The following is an 8,503-nucleotide window of genomic DNA, read 5'->3' on the forward strand; positions in this document are numbered from 1 at the left end:
TGAGAGCTCGGGGTAAGCATTTACACTATGAGACCTCCTTTACCAGTGGCAAAATATAGTGATAGGTTTTTACCCTTTCAACTGGTACAAAAACTGACACCTTTATACAAGACCAAATCAACTCTTTTTTATTTTTATTTATTATTTTAATCCTGGCTAAATGATCACTGCTCGTGGGTGTCTCAAGTTCATAAACATTTTGATAGCTTCCATCCTTTTGTGATCTACCAACTGGGCACTCTCCTATGACCTGGACTAAAGTTACACATCACAAACGTACTCTCCGCCACTTATTCTAAAGTGTACGAGGAATTTACTTTGTAAATGTCTCTATTGCTTCCATACAATTGATAAACATGCGTCACCCGGTGGCATGAGACAACGTTGTTGTTAACATTCCACCCCCCCCCCTCTCTCTATTTAAGGCCTCGACACAGAGACGTTGTCTTTCTGTGTGTCTCTGTGTGTGTCTCTCTCTGTCTCTGTGTGCGTCTCTCTCTGTTTGTCTCTGTGTGAGTCTCTCTCTGCTTGTGTGTCTGCCTGTGTGTCTCCGTGTCTATGTTTTGTCTCTCTCTCAAACTTAGCAATCTTTGGAAGAACGTAATCAACCAGGTGGGGTGTTGACTGTGGTGTTGGCCGACTCTCTGTGTTGTATTGCATTCTATTTACAAGTTTACTAGGTTTGTTTTCTCATTCATTTGTACCTGATGATGGTTACTTGTGTTGCAATCGAAACGGCGTATTCGATTATTATTTTATTTAATTTTTTTCTACGTGACTTTGCCGAAAGAACCAATGAATAATTCATGCAGTCACGAAAGCTTCGAATCTAGTTTGATAACATTCAGTTATGTCGAAAGCTTGTCGAAAGTTGCCCTGATCTATGAGGTAAATGCAACCGCGAAACATTAAACTAGGATTTAGGCCCATAAATCTGGTATGTTAAAAATAATTTCCCTTCAGAAATGCAAACACAGCTACTTATGCGTTTGCTTTTCATACAAACATTCGCTGAGGCAGGAAAATTATTTAATTTCAAGGCAGTAAATAATGTAACATTTGGAAAAAATTAATAAAATGCGATTTGCCTCACTGCAACTGAAAGATAAGAAAAATGTATTCTCTTTTTTGGCAAGCTCATATTTATAAAGACACGTGAGAGGAAAAGAAATTGCGTATGAATGTTTTTGCTTTAAACTTGTATGTACACTGATCCACTGTCCTGAACTCCCCACACCTTCACCGACCAACCTGCATTGACCAGCGTGGTGAAGTATGGTCAATCTATCCTCAAGTCGTGGTGAGGCCCTCATTCAGCCAACAATTGACAAAACGTTCTGTATATGTACTGTAGGTAAACGCTCTCTGCCTACTGCAGACACGTATACCTAATGTCATTTCCTTTAGACAATCTGCCAACTAATGTACTTGGGAAAAGTGTACAACATTTCAGGCAAATACCATTGTTAAGAGTTAGACAAATAATAACTGGAGGGTCTCTGAAAAATAATTATGCTAAAAATATAACAGAAGCTCACGTCTTCAAAATGAAAGGTCCATAAACCACGCCTACTACGATAGCAAAAATTAGATATATTTCGGAAAAAGTAAAAAAAAATCACACGTTAAAGACGATAAAGCAATAGATTTGATCAAAATGACAATGCTTACGATTCTTAATATCGATCATGGTGCAGCCCTGTAAATTATTGTTCACCCAGCTGCTGGCAAAAGGGCCTGCACTCGGGCAGACCGCACTATTGAACCCTGCTGAGAAGCTATTTTGGTATTTTCGCACCTCCGATTATCATGGTTGACTACGTACGGTGCGAAAGAAGTTCAACATACGTACATGAGAATAGGTTTTTCCCCTTTTTTCTGCCAATAAAACAGGTGTTAAGTTGTCAAAATCAAACTGAAACCTTTTACAAGGGGAAAACCTCTTCTCATATTTTGGTACTGGCAAAGGAGGTCCCATGATGATACGTACATTAATCGACTTATTATCTGAACCGCGCCAGGACCAGTTCAGATAATAACCGGTGATGTTCACCACGGTTGGAAATCGAACTCTGACCACCGTATTCGTATCACAATTGTGCTAAGCGCCACGCTACCGCATATCCTTGACACTCCTCCCCACTCACTGTGCTCTGCTGAGTCGATTGATCAGCTGAAAAATTATTATGAGCTATACAAATTATTAACTACTTTAGATGTGGTCAATTACTCGGGCCCCTTTAATAAACGGCGGCTGCCCGCACATGCTACTTGTCGAAGGCGGGAAATCCCCTAAAAGCCACCAGCGTGACGTGCGACCTCCCGTCCAGTGGCACATGTGGGAACGGAGGAGATGCTTTTTTGTTCCCTCCATCAACTACCTTTGTGTTATAGTCATCGATTACGTAAATAATCACGATATTCCGGGTTTGTGGAATGTCACTATTCCACATGTGGAGCACGACACGAGGACGGGAGGGAATGGGGGGGGACATACCAGAGGTCGCAACCGGGTACCCGATACCCATACCCTACCCGATACCCGGCTACCCGTACCCAGCCGGGTACGGGTACGGGTAGGCCGTGAGTCACTGGTGAGTAGCCGTTTGTCACTCATTTCGGGTAGGGTACGGGTACGGGTAGGGAACGGCTACCCGTACCCGGCCGGGTACGGGTACCCATTTGCGACCCTGGTGCGGCCGGGTACGGGTACGGGTAAGGAATCAAAACCCGTTTACGACCTCTGGGACATACATGGATTTGTGAGGTCAGATGCTTGCATCCCATTGCACAGCCTCTCCCCTAAGCCCAGCCAGCCACCAAGGGTCGTTCCGCCGGGAGAAGTGCAGCCACTTCGGGGAGTGCGTTTCACAAGCGGCAGGGCGATTGCGTTGGGAGTAAATTTCAGTGAATGTGGTCGTTTTTGCGCGAACGCAGCATGTTAGTCTGCCAAAACAACGAATGCAGCTTCTTCCGCGCACGCATTCCGCGTGGTGTGTTAGAGCCGACGGCGAGTTTGCAATTTGGCGAAAATAAATTATCGTATGACTTGGTCTCGCCAGAAAACTGTCTCGGACCTTGAAAAGTCAGCTATAATGGAGAGCAATCAGTCACACAGTGTTGATTGACTTGAATTTGCAATAGGTGATGAAAAAATACTTTCTCGCATACTTCGAAATTGATGAATTCTGCACACTCGTGATTTTTTTTACTTCTAAAACTTGTGTAAGTTAGTCGCTCTATAAACTTCCAGCAGATATTTTGCGGTCTAATAAGATCACGTTACAGAACCCAATGCCATTTATGAAGTGCAAACAGGTGGATGGGGTCTGCCGATTCCAAACATCCGGGGTCCCGAACCGCGGATGCATTCGCTTGTCCGGTGAGCATCACCTTGTGTTTAAAAAAAAACCGGCCATGTAGTTTCAAAACTAGCAAATGATGTAGATGACACAGCGGCTCTTGCTGCTACATAATAACATCGCCCCCACCCCACCCTTACGTAGCCTCTTTTTTTCGCGACAGCTTCGTGCTGCGAGAACGCTGCAAACACCACCCACGTGTACCGCACCCACGACTTGATTTGATGGCTTCCGAAGTCAGCCTCGCTCAAAGTGGGGAACAGAAGAATACACTTACGAAATTAGATCCAGAGCAAGTCTGCCGTGATCCGTGATGCTGAAGCAGGCTGGCACCGGGGGGTGGGGGCACAGAGATAGTCACGTGGTTGATGAGTGTGACAGGCGGTGCAACTGCGCCCGGTGGGCCCATGGCCTCAATGGGACAAGGAGCTGGTGGATAGGGGACTCCCCCATTTCATTATTTGCACCAAGGCCCTTCAACCCTCCGCCACTGGACAGAGGGGCCCCCCTGCTCTACGGTTTCTGCGTAGTCGTGGCGAACGAGGGATTCGCCTCACTCAGGAGAAGCAAAGGCAGTTTGGGGCATCGGTTCCAAGTGACGGCTAGGAATGGTTGCGCCATATGACACACAGAGTCATGATAGAATCACACTTATTCCTGTTCAAATGTAACATTACTTTTAGGGCAACCCTCATATATTAACAATCTCCATGGATTATGATGCTGTACAGTACTGCGTTGAGCAACTTGCCATAATTCTAGCCTTCAAATTGGATAATGTAGCAGAAAATATTACAAATTCATTCGTTACAGCCTGCAATTGTGGCTCGGTGGGAGGTTACCTATTCTACTCCGATGCCTCTACGGTCTAGAACTAACTTCCCACATGCATCTGTGCTGTCAAAATCTGTGCTCTTGTTCATATTCCTGACTCGAGAACCTTCATTTCGCTCTCCCCACGACTGACTGCATTTTTAAATCCTTTATATTAAGTTCGCTTGCTTGCTTGCGCGCTTACGACCATGCAAATCTTTCAGTCGTTTTTTAACCCACTTCCCGTGATCCAATCGAGCTGACATTTTCCACACAGACTCGTTGTGCGTGACAATTAATGTTCGTGGAATTTTTTTTCAAAAATTTTAAACTTTTTAGGACAAAAATATTATATTCAATTACCAATTGCTTAATGCTGCCATGCAATCATCTGACCTATAGGTGGCAGCCATCTCAAGCCAGAGGACGAGAGGACCCTAGCCGCCACGCATATAAAGGATTTATAGTGAAAAACTTTGTTTTTACGGGTTATACTTGTTCCCGAATAAAGTAAACATGCCTCCTGTTTATTTACAAAGCCTCGACATACGGTTGCATGTCGTTGCTATATAAAGCCAAATCATACGTTAATTTGGGGATCGGTTAGGCCTCTGGTTGACATTTGTTTAGTTCGGTGACCTCAAAACGTTACCAGGTGGTTGGGAATATTGCAACAATTATCTTCACTTAATCACTCAAAATTAATTGAATGTCATACTATTTCATAACTACACGACAAACACCGCATCTTGTTTAGATGGCTACATCACATGACAACATGTGTTCACACTTCATGCCCATTTAATTAATGTCTGCACTATATATATGTACTGTAAATATACGTTGCTGTGTTATAATCGCAGGATCGTAAGCGATCACGCCGGCTTGTAGAGGCCTTAATCCAGCAGTGGATTGACCCAGGGCTGATGGTGACGACGATATGTTTGTAAATGCACACAAGTAAGCTTTGGAGCTGATAGGTTGGCGGGCGGCGACAGAAATGTGAAGATTAAGTAGGCTTTCCTTTATATAGAACACCACAATTACCATCCCTGTTTCCCCTCAGGAAGGGCTCAATCAGACTCGAGATGAATGACCAATCAACTTTCTCGGTATGTTGTTTTTGTGTGGAAATAAACCTAGAATGCTCAGAGAAGACTTGCACAAGGCATGAGTTAACTGCAATTACAGAATACTTAGAGCCATAGCTGGAACCCCAAGTTGAGCACAAGCAAAGATTATTTTTTGCATAATGGTTTTGGTACCGTGTTTCTACAAGAAGCGAACATGATTTGAAACAATTCAGTCGCAGTTGCCAAGTAAATGTCGCGGTTCAATACACTCGAGTTTACAATTTTACTGATCTCTAACGCGGTTTAATGAAAAGGTTAAGCCCTGCAATTTATTGCTCAATATAATTAATGATTGATGCGTGGAAGTCCAACGATGTGCAGTAGATTCAACGAATCGCAGTTCAGGGTGGGCCAATTCCACTCGATCAATCGTTTTTGTTTACACTGGGCTGGATGGCTGTCCCTCTCGTGGCTGCAGGGGTGACGTGAATCGATTACACGTGGCACATCACAGGCTGAAAAATACATCGATCCGCGATTTGACGCGTGTCATTGTAAGCTTGTGCATCGACAATGAGCGAACAATTATCATCGTTTCGACTAATGACATTGCATCACCGAAGTGATAAATACAACCACAGTAAACGAATGTATGCGTTGTATTGCCAAAGTACGTGCCGACCTTCATTGGTGCTCGCTAACAGCACTTGCCCCAAAAGCCGTATAAGGCCATACGGGAGATATTTGTCTATTGCCCAAATACGGCCAAATCATGGCTTGAGATTAAGGTATGTAACTTGTCGTCTTGCTATCTTCAAAAATCTCTCTCGTAATTACGATGGAAATTATACGGGACTTGGTGCACGGATGCCAAAGGTAATGCATTCGAGGTTACGTTAGGGGCAGAATTTAACTCCGTCGTAGACACGTGGTATTTACACACGAGCTACAAATATCATCATCATCGGCCATGGACAACCAACTGATGTATGAAGGTCTCCCAAAGCCTCCACCGCGTCTTAAAATCCCCGCGATGTAATCATCTACCCCCCACCCCCCCACCTGCGTACAAACTGATTTTTGTTGCTGCATGAATGTATCTACTGCTTCCATCACCTGCTTTATGCACAATTGATCAACATGCGTCACACAGCCCATAACATTGTGGCATCCGGTGGCGTGAGACAACGCTGCTGATGACATTCAGTTATGTCGAAACCTTGTCGAAGGTTTCCCTGAGCAATGAGGTAAATCCAACCATTTAAAACTCTGGATGTCAAAGTTTTGAATGACAGTTGCTCGGTATGGATGTGCAACACCAACAATAATAACTATAATGACACGACGATAACAATGATGATGGTGATGATGGTGACAATGGTGGACGACAACAAAGAATGTGGTGATGATGATGATGTTTCTGACGACAGTGATGGATGACCATAACGATGCTCGTCTGACACCAGTCACTGACGCTGCCACCGCGATCAATGGCGACGTTGACGACGATAACGATGGCCGCTAATCGATGTAGCCACTTTTCACTCCGTCTCTGTGCTAACCCTTGTTTTATAATGAGAATAGGGGTTTTTCCCTTTTTTTCTGGCAACAAAACAGGTGTTCAGATGTTAAAACAACAAACTGAAACATTTTACAAGGAATCATGTCTGCATTAACCACAATACTTGTGGTCAGAATGCAAACAAAAAACACACTGATAATATATGCATTGTCCTTGAAACTGATTGGTCCACACCAGAGACAGCTTTCTTTTGAGACTCGTCTCAAACGGTGTTAGACCAGAGGACGCCAAAAGGCGTACAGCCCAAAGACAATGCACTATCAGAGTAATGAGAGCTCTGGGTGAGCAGTGACAAAATGCATATATTATCAGTTTTTTTGTTTGCATTCTGACCACAAGTATTGTGGTTAATGCAGACATGATTCCTTGTAAAAGGTTTCAGTTTGGTGTTTTAACATCTCAACACCTACTCTTTGGGTCTTTCGGTAAAGTCACGTGGATAGAAAGCTTGAAGTCAAAATCTCAACACCTGTTTTGTTGCCAGAAAAAAGGGGAAAACCTATTCTCATATTTTGGTACTGGCAAAGGAGGTCCCATGATGTAACTTGTTTTATAATGCCCGCCCTTTAAACCAGAAAAAAAATGCCTTTACGGAGTCTCAGCAGGGTCCTGCAATTATTTTGGCCAATTCTGTCCGCGAGTGTTTGGCTGTGCGGAATGAAACCCCAGCACGGATACCCGAATGAAAACAAACGCATTGGAGGGGGTAGCTCTCAGCGCTCCGTACAGACGGATTTAACGATTCACCGCTGTACGGCCACATCCTCACCGTCTTTGCAGTCACTGCTGCAGAGATGGCCAAACCCCGACGATGCAGTGGGCACCTATAAGTCAACGACCAATTCAGAAGACATGTATTGTAATCTACTGCTGGATATGAGCCTCACCATGCTGTATGGGTTATTGGGGTTATATGACCAAACTTCACCATTCTGGTCAGTACGGGTTAGTGAAGGCAGGGTTCACAGATGTGAGAGTATGCAGCAAAGTACAGCAATTGCACTGGCCTCTTCCACCCAACACGTCACTCAGCTTACAACAGCCTGCTGTGCATGGAGGTCTCCCCCATCCCAGCGCTATCCAGGCTAAACGCTGCTTAGCTTCTGAGAGCTTAAGGGGGATTGGCCCCATCCTGGGGAGATTTGTTGATAGGCGCTGAAGACAAGCGGGACTGGGAATCCACTTGGAAGAATACAGTACCGCAGGAGCAGGACCTTGGAGGACACATTGTAGATTGGTCCAACAGCCCTGAGATGAACACAAAAGTGATGATGATGGTTATATATGAATATACACCTTTAATGATGAAGGCAATTAGGAGAATTTGTGAAGATGATTATAATTATGGCGGCGACGACGATGATGATGATGATGTAGTCGATAACAATGGGTGAGGATGACTGATGTCAGAGACAACAATGGACAAGGATGTATGAAAATGATAATGGAAAAAAAAGATGTACTGTATGTTGAACTTATTTTGCACTGTACATAGCCAACCGTGCTAATGAATGATGACATTTAGCGCTCTTTTTTTGCATGGTGTTACAATATCCGTGGCAAGAGTCAATCACAAACAACAGGTACAATGGACAACAGGAAGATCCACAGACCTCTCTGTTATCCATTTTCACGAGGATAGCAGGAGTGGCACACGCAAAAAAAATCCATCC

The sequence above is a fragment of the Lethenteron reissneri genome, chromosome 26, assembly GCF_015708825.2.
Source record: "Lethenteron reissneri isolate LAM-NWPU_2019-01 chromosome 26, ASM1570882v1, whole genome shotgun sequence".
Lineage (NCBI taxonomy): Eukaryota > Metazoa > Chordata > Hyperoartia > Petromyzontiformes > Petromyzontidae > Lethenteron > Lethenteron reissneri.